A 15,234-nucleotide genomic window follows, 5' to 3' on the forward strand; every position below is an offset into this window, starting at 1 on the left:
AGTTCAGCCGATATTGATAGTTGAAGTTTTATTACATTTCTAAAAAAAACTCTTTACGTTTTTAGGCAATCAGTTGCTGCATTACATGCAGTCACTTTTATCTCCTGATTACAAAGTAAAGGTTACATGTTGAATAGGAATCTCTATTTAAGCAAGAAACGTATAGCTAAAAGACATCCAATGGTCATGGGAGAGTTGACAACATAAATTACTTAGTTGTAATGAAGATAAATAACATTCCAGCCATGGATACATACTACGTTGTGAAGAGGAATTGGTAGTGATGGTGTTGCTAGGCAACCATAACCAGACACTTACCCGACTGTATATGTTTTCTTCCCCTTAATCCTTTATTAAATGGTTGAATATATGCAGCAGATTACAGGATATGAATTTGTGTTACATGAGAAATGTGCAAGCTAATCTTTGTTTTGTGATTATAGCACATGAAAAACATAATAAATGAGATAAACATAGCATCAAGACAGTAAAAAAAATCTATGCTCTTTCTATCACTCAGAGAGACCATCCTATGACTGTAAAGCTAGCCTCTTTAACTCTAATGAAATCCATTACTGTCATAAATAATTAAGATACTATAGCACTAGAAAAGCACATTAGTTCCAGTTGTACCCATACAGTTATTTTTAATTAATATCATAAGAACAAATACCGTGTAGATGCTGGTGACACTATGGCTGTAGTAAAGTTCAGAACAGAAATAGTATAAAGAGAAACTCAAGGATCTGTGCACACCATGTTTGGTCCATACAACTTGTGGTACAGTACCAGAAAATCTGCCGTTGACTCCCATTATCATCTAATGCATTCCACAATATGTACAGAAGTAGCAAACATTGATACTTAGGGGTATTCTCAACACGCTATTTCATACTTACCTGCTCCCGGCGCGCTGTCCACTTCCTGGTTTCGGCACTCGGCAGGGGGCGGGCTCCATCTTGATTGTAGTCTTCTCCCGGCCGGGCCGCGCGCTGTACTGAACGCGCACGCCGAGGCCGCGCATGCGCCCTGGTGACTTCTTCGTGGCAAGTATACTATACTGGCCAGGAAGAAATCACCATAGCGGCCGGCCGGGAGAAGAGAAGGAGTCCTCTGCGCACGCGCGGCCACCGCGATTCCTGAGAAGAGTGGTGGCCGTAACCAGGGGAGACGGAAGACAACAGTCAGGTAAGTATATGTTTATTTACTTCTAAGGGGTGGGAATTGGTTAATTAAATATATTTAGAAAAATGATCACTGTTAAATCATTAACAGATTTAACAGTGATCATTAAGATGAGAATACCCCTTTAAATGAGTAGCCAGAGTGCCAAGTTTTTAACTGGCAAACTATAGGAAGAGTTAAAGTATATACTTAAACTCTCTTTTCGAAGCCACCTCCAATCCAGTGGCGGCGCTCTGTCCTCTCCACCTGGCTGCAGTCAAGATGCAATGCTTTGGCTGCAACAGTAACATTCCAGATACAGTCCTGATCAAAAGTTTAAGACCACTTGAAAAATGGCAATAAATCATATTTAGCATTGCTGGATCATAACAAGGTTCCAAGTAGAGCTTCAACATGCAACAAGAAGAAATGGGAGTGAAACAAAACATTTTTTGAGCATTCAATTTAATGAAAACAACGAATAAACTGAAATAGGCAGTTTTTTAAGCTGATCAAAAGTTTAGGACCACACCTCCAAAAAAAAAACTAAACCTCCCCAAAACAGAAATCCAACTTCCAAACATGAACTCAGTAATGAGTAGCTCCGCCGTTATTGTTTATCACTTCCAAAATTAGTTTCAGCATGCTTGATGCAAGCGTTTCCATGAGGTGAGTGGGAACATTTCTCCAAGTGGTGAAGACGGCTGCATGAAGGCTATCTACTGTCTGGAACTGTTGTCCATTTTTGTAAACTTCCCTTGCCATCCATTCCCAAAGGTTCTCAATTGGATTTAGATCATGAGAACACGCAGGATGGGCCAAAAGAGTGATGTTATTCTCCTGGAAGAAGTCCTTTGTCCTGCGGGCATTGTGTACTGTAGCGTTGTCCTGTTGAAAAACCCAGTCGTTACCACACAGACGAGGGCCCTCAGTCATGAGGAATGCTCTCTGCAACATCTGGACATAGCCAGCGGCCGTTTGACGCCCCTGCACTTCCTTAAGCTCCATTGTTCCACTGAAGGATAAAGCACCCCAGACCATTATGGCGCCCCCTCCACTGTGGCGCGTAGAAACATCTCAGGTGGGATCTGCTTGTCATGCCAGTAACGTTGGAAACCATCAGGACCATGAAGGTTAATTTTATTCTCATCAGAGAATAAAACTTTCTTCCACCTTTGAATGTCCCATGTTTGGTGCTCTCTTGCAAAGTCGTCAGGTTGCAAGAGATCCAAGTGGGTCCACATACGTTTATTGCTAGCCTCGATGTAGAGGCATTATATACGAGTATTCAACACCATCTGGGAATACAAGCAGTTCAACACTATCTCAACACTAAAGGCACACAGTTTTATGAGCACAATGAGTTTGTTATTTCACTATTAAAGTTTTTGTTGGAGCACAATTATTTTATGTTCAATGGGAAATATTATTTACAGATAACTGGGACCGCTATGGGCACAACCTGTGCACCTATCTTTGCTAATCTGTTCTTAGGGTGGTGGGAGGACAGAGTAGTATTCACGGACACTATGGAACACTACACACAACACGTATTATTTTGGGGTCGTTATATCGACGATATTTTAATTTTTTGGCATGGCACTGAAACACAATTTCACCAATTTGTTAGTCAACTCAATGATAACCAAATTGGTATGAAATTTACAGCTGAAATCCACACGAGCACCTTGAACTTCTTGGATCTCAAACTCACGTTGCAACCTGACGGCAGTATCCAAACGGAAATATATCGTAAACCAACGTCGACAAATAACCTGCTACACTGGCAAAGCTTTCATCCTGACCCCCTGAAGAAAGGAATCCCTGTGGGGCAGTACCTCAGAGCCAGGCGGAACTGCTCCACAAGGGAGGCATTCGAAAAAGAATGCAGGGTATTATATTCAAGGTTCTATGACAGAGGATATTCCAAGAAATGCCTGCATAGAGCATATAACAAGGCAAAAAAGATAGCAAGGCTAGACCTACTGGCAGGTAAATCCCAACAACAAGGTGAGAAGATCATACGCTGCATAGGAACCTACGATACGGAACATCGAGTCATACAACAAATCCTGAGACGACACTGGCATATTCTGCAAGCTGACATGGATCTAAAACAAGTGATACCAGAATATCCAGCAGTAACATATAGAAGAGGACGCAACCTGAGAGAGATGTTAGTCCACAGCCACTATCAATCCCATAGAACAGCTACCAAAACCACCTGGTTGAACCACAAGGGATCATATCCATGTGGAGACTGTATCTTCTGTGGTCGGATGAAAGTGACAAAAACCTTCACAAATCCAACGAATGGAAAAAACTATGAAATAAGAGACTATATCAATTGCAAAACAAAAGGAGTTGTGTATGTTATCGAATGCGCTAAACTATATGTTGGGAAGACAACTCAGGAATTAAGAAGACGCATCTCGAGACACCTGAGCAGCATCAATACTGGAGAAGACACCAGCCTAGCCAGACACATGAGAGAGAAACACAGAGGTAAAAGTACAGACTTCAAATTCTGGGGACTGATGAGAGTGAAATCAGGCCCAAGAAATGGAGATATAGACAAAAAACTCCAACAGGAGGAGACAAAGTGGATTTACCTGCTTGACAGCCTGGCTCCCAAGGGCCTCAACGAAGGGTTCACGTATTCGTCCTTCCTGTAGATAGGAACCAACCTAGAAAAAAATGGTAAACAAACAAATTAAAATCCAAACAATACATGTACAATGCTAAAAGAAAAATATACAAAAGCGAATGGAGCAACCTACCGGATGGAAGACCTAGGAATCAACAAACAATAGTATTTAAAAAAAAGGGGGCCTCGAGGGAGGGAAAAACCTAGAGCAACTGATGGGCTAAAATATGGATTTTGATAGAGGCCAAATAGTGATTGGCCATTAACATCATGAATTTATCCTACAAGTTAGGAGGTGAGTATTGGGAGTATGACGAACCCAATGGAGGCTGGGAAACACATAGCTCACCAGTATAAACGTCCACCCACTAGACCGTAGAACAACGACTGTGATTGGTAAACTATATAATTAAATATGAACCCACTACCACCGGGCAGAACTCCTCAATGAGCACATAAAAAATAAACAAAAATAATAAATAACAGATGAATGTCATTGATGACTGGGATATGAGCCAATGGAATGATGGTATATTTGCAACAGTAAGATATATCCTGATAGATCTAATCTATAAACTCCAGTCAGTTTCATCTATAAGTAAAACTACTGAGAGGTAAATCTGGATACTGAACAGTACTGAAGCATCTAACAGGATAAGAAACATCACCATTAGATAATGGAATTGGAGACAAGAAGACAAGTGGAGTAGGGATACCCAGCCCAGATATGGGATGAGGGTACCACAGCAAAATAGTGGAAGCAATTTAGAAGTAGTCTGGAGCCTGCATCGGTTCCCAGACTAATGTCTCCACTCTATAGGTCCACCTAGATTTAAATATCACCATCCTGAGGGTCTCAGTACCGGGATGAGTATGGTGAGAAGTGCCAATGTAGGATGGGTTAAAAAAATATAGAAGGGAATTGGATTATCACCAGGATAGTGCGAATATAAGATAACATATAGGGCCATAGCAGCAAAATGACAGGTGTCTTGGACACAGATAAACTTACACAAGTAGAGTGGCCAGGATAGATGAGTAAAGCAGGATCTATAACGCCGGTGATTAAGTCCCTGAGCATCCGCCGTGACAAGCATAACCATGACTAAAACAATAGGGTGGACTCAATACAATCCTAAGTCCCTGAGTGTGTGCCGTGGTAAGTGCAGTAGGTGGAAGCGGAGCGCAGATGTATGAAATCGACGGACATGCGCAGTCAAACAGGCTCCACTAATTCTCTATGTTCTCGAGCATGCGCCATGAGCAGCACAGCAGGATTTACCTTAAGCGCCGCGAACCAAGTCCATAGGCATGCGCAGTGGGAAACCTTGGTCCCTAGCACAGGCGCGGCGCGATTAGATGATGACATGCAAATCACGGGTCGAATGTGGGTGGGAGGAGTCGCCGGAGGGAAGTAGGTCCGGCACTACACCTAACAGAGCCCCATCAGAGGCTTCAATCACGCCCACAAGCAAAACACATAGTGATGACATCATCAACAAAGGTCTTATAAACCATCCGGGAGGAGACACGCGCACACTCTGCCCTAACCCCTAAAGACGCCGGTAACGGCGAAACATGTCGGGGGGCAGCGTGAGGCTTCAGTTTTAATACAGTGCAGTTTACAGCCCCAAACAGCATAAGGGGAATCGCACACTGAATGTAGAGCATGCTGGCAGCGCGCAGCCAGCTGCATCAGTGGTGATTAGGAGCGACCTGTACCCCACACTCAGTAAGGGGATGCTGTATAACACTATAGTACCTTAATAGACAATTGAGGACTGTAACGCACTGGAATTTTAAGATTTAGTTAAGGTAGCAATCTGTTTTACTAACATATAAATAAAATTTAAGTATTAGGTAACTTGGAATAGGTGCTGGATTAAACAGGTGTATATTAGTCCTCAGGACATCAGTAGTTATTATTTTGTGAAAAAAACACCGCATCCAGCACTAAGGGAAAGCATAGTTTTTCCTCTTGCAAAGTCCAAACGAGCAGTTCTGTGGCGTTCAAGGAGACGAGGTCTTTGAAGACGTTTTTGAAGCCCTTCAGTCTCAGATGCCATCTGATGGTTCTGGGGCTGCAGTCAGCACCAGTAAGGGCCTTAATTTGGGTCGAGGATCGTCCAGTGTCTTGACGGACAGCCAATTGGATCCTCTGGCTCAGTGCTGATGAAATTTTTTTGGGTCTTCCGCTTGACTTTTTATGTTCCATAACCCTCAGGATCATTTAAGAAATTCCAAATGACTGTCTGAGGCCTCATGCACACGACCGTTTTTTTTTAAGGTCCGCAAAAACGGGGTCCGTAGGTCCGTGATCCATGACCGTTTTTTCGTCCGTGGGTCTTCCTTGATTTTTGGAGGCTCCACGGACATGAAAAAAATGTCGTTTTGGTGTCCGCCTGGCCGTGCGGAGCCAAACGGATCCGTCCTGAATTACAATGCAAGTCAATGTAAAGTCAGGAGTCCCTTTTATACCATCGGATGGGAGTTTTCTCCAATCCGATGGTATATTTTAACTTGAAGCGTCCACATCCCCATGGGAACGCCTCTATGTTAGAATATACCATCGGGTTTGAGTTAGATTGTGAAACTCAGATCCGACAGTATATTCTAACACAGAGGCGTTTCCATAGTGATGGGGACGCTTCAAATTAGAATATCCTACGAACTGTGTACATGACTGCCCCCTGCTGCCGCACCTAAAGGGTTAATTGTGCGTATCATAGCCCCCTGTAAGAGATCAGGTGCTGCCAGGCAGGAGGGGGCAGACCCCCTCTCTCCCCAATATTATATTCATTGGTGGCCAGTGCGGCCTCCCCTCTCCCCCCCCCCTAGTTAAAATCACGTTCCGAATCCCCCATCATTGATCACCAACGGCCACGGATCACGGACGCGGATGCCAATCTTGTGTGCAACCATATTTTTTCACAGACCCATTGACTTGAATGGGTCCGTGAACCGTTGTCCGTCAAAAAAATAGGACAGGTCATATTTTTTTGACGGATAGGTAACACGGATCACGGCCGCGGATGAACAACGGTGCATTTTCCGAGTTTTCAACGGACCCATCAATGGGTCCACAGAAAATCACGGAAAACGGAACAACGGCCACGGATGCACACAGCGGTCGTGTGCATGAGGCCTTACTGCGTCCCACCTCAGCAGCGATGGCGCGCTGTGAGAGACCCCGCTTATGCAGTTCAACAACCCGACCATGTTCAAAAAGGGAGAGTTTTTTGCCTTTGCCATCACAACGTGTGACTACCTGACAGAAAATGACAATGAATCCACATCTTTGCACAGATTTGGCCTTTTAAAGGCATGTGGTCCTAAAATTTGGATCAGCTGAAAAACAGCCTGTTTCAGTTTAATCGTTATTTTCAATTAATTGAATGCTCAAAAAATGTTTTGTCTCACTCTCATTTCTTCTTGTTGCATGTTGAAGCTCTACTTGGAACCTTGTTAAGATCCAACAATGTAAAGTAAGATTTTTTGCCATTTTTCAAGTGGTCTTAAACTTTTGATCAGGACTGTACTACTGGGACAATCACTGGCGCCAATCAGGGATGTAACCATTGAGATCACTCAGGCAAAATACTGGCTGCAGTAGTGTATGGGATGTCACCGCTGGAGCCAAAATATTACATCACAGCCGCAGCTAGGTGGAGATTAGAAGACAGAGTGGTGCTGCTGAATCTGAGGGGTTCAGGGGTTTTACTACTTTAACTGCTTTCCTGCAGTTATACCATGTTGAATGTACTGTTGCAGAACACTTTAAACTGACACAACACAGCAAAAGTCATTAGAAAGTTTAAAGGATTTTGTCACCTTTTGGGCAGAACTGAAAAGGGAAGCCTACTTACCTGCTCCCAGGCGCGGGGTCCCAGCTCCTTTGCTCACTAACCTCGTCTGCCTCACTTAGGTCTCCTGCTGTCAACATCTGCTTTGACACAGCTGTAGCCAAGCACCGGCCTCAGCAGTGACCTGCCTTCCTTGCATCACATCACTAATTGACATGACACCAGGACAGCAGGTCACCATTACGACCAGCGATTGCAGTCAAAGCAGATGTTGACAACAAGAGACCCAAGCTAGGCAGTTAAGGATTTAAGGAGTCTGGACCCAGTGCTGGGGATCAGGTAAAAGTATGCTTTCCTTTGCAGGTCTGCCCAGGAGGTAATGTTTGCCAAAAACCTCCCTAAAAGGTGGCCAAACCCTTTAAGTTAAAGTTTGCTGCAAATTTTCTGGTAAAGTACAGTTCTTTATTATCTCAATGACTGTTAGTTTCTCTGGTTCTTTGGCTGCTCAAGAAGTCATAATCATCACCCATCAACCACAGTGTTCGGTAGTTTGAGGCATATATCTAATATATAAAGCTGAGTGTATGTGTGTGTGTGTGTGTGTATGTCCGCTAAAGGAATCTGCACCGTCGCATTTACAATCACGACATTTGGCACACTGGTACCTCAGGTGTCCGGGGAGGTTTTATACCAGGTCTCAGCTCTCTAGGACGTATCGTTACTGAGATATTCCCAAAAAACTGCATTAAACAATATGTGAGCTGTTCAAAAGGACACGCCCCCGATACGGTTAGGCCACTCCCCCTTTCATTCCTCAGCCGTCAGGGATTGAAAAAATAAAGTTAAAAAGCAACTTCTAGGTCCCTCTAAGCCACGGCCCTGATCCGGTTAGGTCACGCCCCCTCCCACTCCTCAGCTGACAGAGATTGAAAAAATTAAGTTAAAAATCAACTTCTGTTAGCTGCAGGGTTGGGAATGAGGGTGACTTTCTCCCTGCAGCTCACACTCAGACAGCACTGTGCTGCTGTCTGAGAGTGAGCTGTTCAAAAGGATATCCCTGTGTCCGTCCAGGCCCTGCGCCAGACAGAGGACAGGCAGTCTGAAAGCTGGACTGTCTGGCCGAAAACTGGACCTCTGGTCACCCTAGGTGCAGGTGGCTGTGGAGGTCACAGTTAAGGGTATGGCCCGCTATGCGCTATGGAGGTCAGTGTTGAGGGGCCGATTGCTGGAAAGGCCACTGTTAAGGGGGCAGGCCCCTGTGGACGTCATTAAGGGGGTGGTGTGCTGTGAAACTCACTGTTAAAGGGGCAGGCTGCTGTGAAGGTCAAAGTGAAGGGGTAGGCTGCTGGGGAGGTCCAATTTTAAGGGACAGGGCACTGTTGGGGGTTAGTGTTAAGGGGTGGGGGGCTGTGTAGGTCACTGTTAAGGGGACGGGGTGCTGTAGATGTCACTGATATAGTTGATAGTGTTTATATCTTTTAACAACACACACAATCATGAAATAAAATAGATTAAATATACCGGAGCGAAGCCGGGTCCTTCAGATAGTTGGTTATATACTGCTTTTGGCATAGCACAGTGTATCACAGTCTTTTTGTGCTGTCATGAGTAGAGTTGATGGGTTCGGCCGAAATTCACAAAAAAGTTCGAGTTCGGGACCTGAACTTGACCCGAACTTGACCCGAACTTGACCCCGAACCCGAAAGCCGTTGAAGTCAAAGGGGACCCGAACTTTTGAGCACTAAAATGGCTGTAAAAATGTCATGGAAAGGACTAGAGGGCTTCAAATGCCAGCAAAATGTGGTTAAGAGCATGGCAAGTGGATAGAGAAATGACTTTAAATAACATAAAATACATAAAATTTAAAAATAATAATCGTGATCTCGGAGGAAGAGATCCATATAAAGTAGGAGGTTGAGGAAGCAGTGGATGTGGCAGTGTAGGTGGAAGCAGCGGTGGAGAAGGAGGAGGTAGCCTACACAGTTTTTTGGTTTTAAATTTATATATATATATATATATATTTTTTTTTTAATTAGGGTACACCACAAAACATTGGGAAATATAACCTATGATAACCCCTTCCAGTCGTGCTAAACACACGTTCAGACAATACACTGGCTGCAGGGCAGGCCAGCACCTCCAAGGCATAAAGGGCAAGCTCAGGCCATGTGCCCAATTTGGAGACCCAGAAGTTGAAGGGGGAAGACCCATCATTCAGTACGTGTAGGCGTGTGCATACATACTGCTTCACCATGTCGCATGTCCCCGTGATGTCCACGATCCAATTGGATATCTTCTCTATCAACTTTCGATGTTCTTTTATGCGTCTACCATGGTGATCACTGGTGGTGGGGATTCAGGGTTCCAGGCCGGAGAGGGAGCCTGAGAAACGGATACCACATCCAAGGGAGGTCAATGGATGAAATTAAATGTAATCGAGCGGAAATGTGGGCCAAAGTATTGAAGCATAAGCTTCCAAGTTAAGGAGGGGGCGCGCTGCAATTACCCACTCCCGACTCGGGGAGGTAGTGAGGATAAATAACAATAAAGGACTCTTAAGATGCCCTGTTATTGAAATGATTAATAAAAATTATAGGGAATGTCACTGTGGTAATTTGGATTTGGAAACATTAAACAGGAGAGGCCCTGCTGCCACTTTGTTGACCCTAGATAACTTCTGCCTGATCGCACGTCCCTGTGAAGTCCACCATCCATTTGGATATCTTCTCTATGAACTTTCGATGTTCTTTTTTGAGCCTACCATGTTGATCATGGTTATTGGCGAATCAGGGTTCCACGCCGGAGAGGGAGCATGAGAAAGATAGACCACATCCAAGGGAGTTTAATTGTTTCAAATTAAATATGATAGAGTGGAAATATGGGAAAAGTTATTGAAGCGCAAATGTGGGACAAATTATTGAAGCGCAAATGTGGGACAAATTATTAAAGCGCAAATGTGGGACAAATTATTAAAGCGCAAATGTGGGATAAGTTGTTAAAGTTTAAGCACTGAATGAAAGGAGGTGGCGCGCATAAATTAAAGAAGAATTTCTGAAATTGTATTCCCTGTTACCTATGCAGAGCAGGGGTTTCTATCTGGCAAAATTTGAAAAATGTCACCTGACAATGTAACAGACGATTTTTTTAAAATTTATGTTCCTGTCACCTATGCAGAGGTGCCTCTGTGACATCCACCATCCATTTGGATATCTTCTCTATCAACTTTCGATGTTCTTTTCTGAGCCTACCATGTTGATCATGGTTATCGGCGAATCAGGATTCCACGCCGGAGAGAGAGTGTGAGAAAGAGAGACCACATCCAAGGGAGATAAATGGCTTAAAATTTTTTTTTTTATCGAGCGGAAATATGGGAAATGTTATTGAAGCGCAAATGTGGGTCAAATTATTGAAGCGCAAATGTGGGACAAATTATTAAAGCGCAAATGTGGGATAAATTATTGAAGAGCAAATGTGTGACAAATTATATCCCCCCAGCCACGCAACAGTGATGGCCATGAGCTGGTCTGGATGCCACCCTGCTGTGAACATGGTTCCTCCTCCTCCTCCATCTCCTCCTCCTCATCCTCCACCTCGTCATCCTCCAGAACTGTGCCCTGGCTGGACAATTGTGTACCTGGCGTTTGTGGGAGCAGGAACCCACCCTCGGAGCCACTTGTGAATGACTGGCCGGAAACCCTACAAAATTATCCCTCTTCCTCCTCTTCCTCCTGTGCCACATCCTCTTCCATCATTGCCAGCAGCGTTTTTTCAAGGAGGCATAGAAGTGGGATAGTTACGCTTAGAACGGCGTTATAGGCACTGGCCATGTTGGTGGAGTACTCGAAACAGCGCAACAAGGAACACAGGTCTCGCACGGAGGCCCAGTCATTGGTGGTAAATTAGTGCTGTTTCGCAGAGTGACTCACCCGTGCGTGATGCAGCTGAAACTCCAATATCTGCTCGCACAATCTGGCCAGTATGTGCAAGGTGGAGTTCCAACTTGTGGGCACGTCGCATATGAGGCGGTGAGCAGGAAGGTCGAAGTTACGCTGCAGTGCTGACAGACGAGCAGCAGCAGGGTGAGAATACCGAAAGCGCGCACAGACGGCCCACACTTTCTGCAGCAGCTCTGACATATCGGGGTAATTTTTAAGTAATCTCTGCACCACCAAATTCAGCACATGCGCCAGGCAAGGGATGTGCGTCAAACCGGCTAGTCCCAGAGCTGCTACGAAATTTTGCCAATTATCGCACACCACCAGGTCGGGCTTGAGGCTCACTGGCACCAACAATTCATTGTTCTGTTGTTCAAGGCCCATCCAAAGCACCTGCGCGGTGTGGGGTTTGTCCCCCAAACAGATAAGTTTTAAAACTGCCTGCTGTCGTTTACCACTGGCTGTGCTGAAGCTGGTGGTGAAGGTGTTAAGCTGGCCAGATGAGGTGCCGGTAGAGGATGAGGAAGCAGAGTAGGAGGAGGATGCAACAGGAGGCAAACTGAAGAGCCCTGCAATGCTCGATGGTGGAAGGACATGCGCCAAACTGCTATCCACTTAGGCCCAGCCGCCACTGCATTTACCCAGTGTGCTGTTATGGAGATATAACGTCCCTGACCGTGCTTACTGGTCCACATATCCGTAGTGAGGTGCACCTTGCCACTGATTTTGCCCTCCACTTAGTTGTGAAGGGAAGGGATGGCTCGTCTGGAAAAGAAGTGGCAGCTGGGCACGACGTACTGTACAAGCCACCGCCATAAGGCCTTTAAAACTCTTTGTCTCCACCAGACGGAATGACAGCATTTCAAAGGCCAGTGATTTAGAAATGCTGGCATTCAGGGCTAGGGATCGCGGGTGGGTAGGGGGGTACTTTCTCTTCCTCTTCCTCTCTAGTGTTTGGGAGATGGAGAGCTGAACGCTTCCGTGGGACATTGTAGAGATGCTTGGTGACCCAGAGGGTGGTGTTGCTTGCAGATCCTCTGTTTGCGGGGTGGCAGGTGGCACTGTCACTCCAGAGGTGCATGAAGAGACAGACTGCAGCACAAGAGGAAGCAGGAGGAGCCAGAGACCTTTCTTGGTTTTTGAGGTGTCTACTCCACTGCAGCTCGTGCTTTGGACTTAAATGCCTGGTTATGCAGGTTGTGCTCAGGTTGAGAAAGTTTATGCCTCGCTTCAAGCTCTGGTTGCACAGCGTGCAAACCACTCGTGTCTTGTCGTCAGCACATTGTCTAAAGAACTGCCACGTCAGGGAACTTCTTGGAGCTGGTTTTGGTGTGCTCGGTCCCTTGCTGCGGTGGGCAGTAGCAGGCGTACTGTCTAGGGGATGGCCGCTCTGCTTTTACACCCTGCTCCCTCTTCTGCTGTGCTGGTGGCTCTGTGCGACCACTGCCTCTTCCTCCGAACTACATAGGTCACTCGCATGACCTTGATTCCATGTGGGGTCGAGGACCTCATCGTCCTCCATCATCTTCCACCCAGTTTTCACACCTGCCCTCATTGTCAGTCTGCACACTTTCGAAAGCCCCAGCAGTTGGCACCTGTGTTTCGTCATCATCCGAGACGTGCTGCGATGGTCCTTCCATGTACTCATCTTGAAAGATAAGTGGTTGGGCATCGGTGCACTCAATATCTTCGACTTCTGGGGCAGGGCTAGGTGGATGGCCCTGGGAAACCCTGCTAACAGAGTCATCAAAAAGCAGAAGAGACTGCTGCATGACTTGGGGCTCAGATTGCTTGGCTGATTTGCAAGGGGGTGAATGAAAGTCTGATGAACATCGGCTGCAGGTGCCAACTGTGGTCTTTCAGCAGGAGACTGGGTGGGAGACAATGTGAAGGAACTGGATCCACTGTCAGCAACCCAATCTACTATCGCCTATACTTGTTCAGGCCTCACCATTCGTATAACCGCATTAGGCCCGAACAAATACCGCTGCAGGTTCTGTCGCCTACTCGTACCTGAGGAAGGGGTTTCACTTGTGCGTGTAGCTGGCAAAGACGACCTGGGCCACGTCCCTTATTTGACGCTCTCCTCATATTTTTCGAATTTAGGATCTTGCCCTAAATGGGTGTTTAATTAATAGTAGAATAGAAAGACAGTATCTAAAGGGTGTATCTCACACGGCCTGAACCAGACTAGGCCTCAATTAAAGATTTATTTGCCCAAAATGGCTGTATTTCAAATGGCTGTATTTCAAATGCCTGAATCAAACCCCTGTATGTAGAGGGTGTATCTCACAGGGCCTAAACCAGTGTAGGCCTGAATTAAATATTTCTTTGCCCAAAATGGCTATTTCAAATGCCTGAATCAAACCCCTGTAAGTAGAGGGTATATCTCACAGGGCCTGAATTAAATATTTCATTACCAAAATGGCTGTATTTCAAATGCCTGAATCAAACCCCTGTATGTAGAGGGTGTATCTCACACGGCCTGAACCAGTGTAGGCTTGAATTGAATATTTATTTGCCCAAAATTGCTGTATTTCAAATGGCTGTATTTCAAATGCCTGAATCAAACCCCTGTATGTAGAGGGTGTATCTCACAGGGCCTGAACCAGTGTAGGCCTGAATTAAATATGTATTTGCCCAAAATGGCTGTATTTCAAATGGCTGTATTTCAAATGCCTGAATTAAACCCCTGTATGTAGAGGGTGTATCTCACACGGCCTGAACCAGTGTAGGCCTGTATTAAATATTTATTTGCCCAAAATGGCTGTATTTCAAATGCTTTACTCAAACCCCTGTATGTAGAGGGTGTATCTCACACGGCCTGAACCAATGTAGGCATGAAATAAAGATTTTTGCCCAAAATGGCTGTATTTTAAATGCCTGAATAAAACCCCTATATGTAGAGGGTGTATCTCACACGGCCTGAACCAGTGTAGACCTTCCGTTGACGAGCCTGTGGGATCCAGCTCCCTGGATCTCACAGGCCGGAAGCTGTATGAGTAATACACACAGTATTACTCATACAGCCAATGCATTCCAATACAGAAGTATTGGAATGCATTGTAAAAGGGATTAGACACCTTACATCACAAAAAGTGTAATAGCAAGCGATCAAAAAGTCATATGCACCCAAAATTGTGTCAATAAAAATCATACCCTACCCAAAGTAATCGCCCAAAAACTGAAAAAATTATGGCTCTCAGACTATGTAAACACTAAAACATGATTTTTTTTGCTTCAAAAATGAAATCATTGTTTAAAACTTACATAAATAAATAAATAAAAAGTATACATATTAGGTATTGCAGCGTCCGTTATAACTTGCACTATAAAAATTTCACATGACCTAACCCTTCAGGTTAATACCGTAAAAAACAAACAAAAAAAAAACGGTGTAAAAAAAGCCATTTTTTGTCACCTTACATCACAAAAAGTGTAATAGCAAACGTCAAAAAGTCACACGCACCCCAAAATAGTGGCAATAAAACCATCATCTCATCCCGCAAAAATCATACCTTACTTAAGGTAATCGCCCAAAAACTGAAAAAATTATGGCTCTCAGACTATGGAAACACTAAAACATTATTTTTTTGTTTCAAAAAAGAAATCATTGTGTAAAACTTACATAAATAAAAAAAAGTATACATATTAGGTATCGCCGCATCCGGGACAACCTGGTCTA

This window comes from Bufo bufo, chromosome 1, assembly GCF_905171765.1.
Source record: "Bufo bufo chromosome 1, aBufBuf1.1, whole genome shotgun sequence".
Classification (NCBI taxonomy): domain Eukaryota; kingdom Metazoa; phylum Chordata; class Amphibia; order Anura; family Bufonidae; genus Bufo; species Bufo bufo.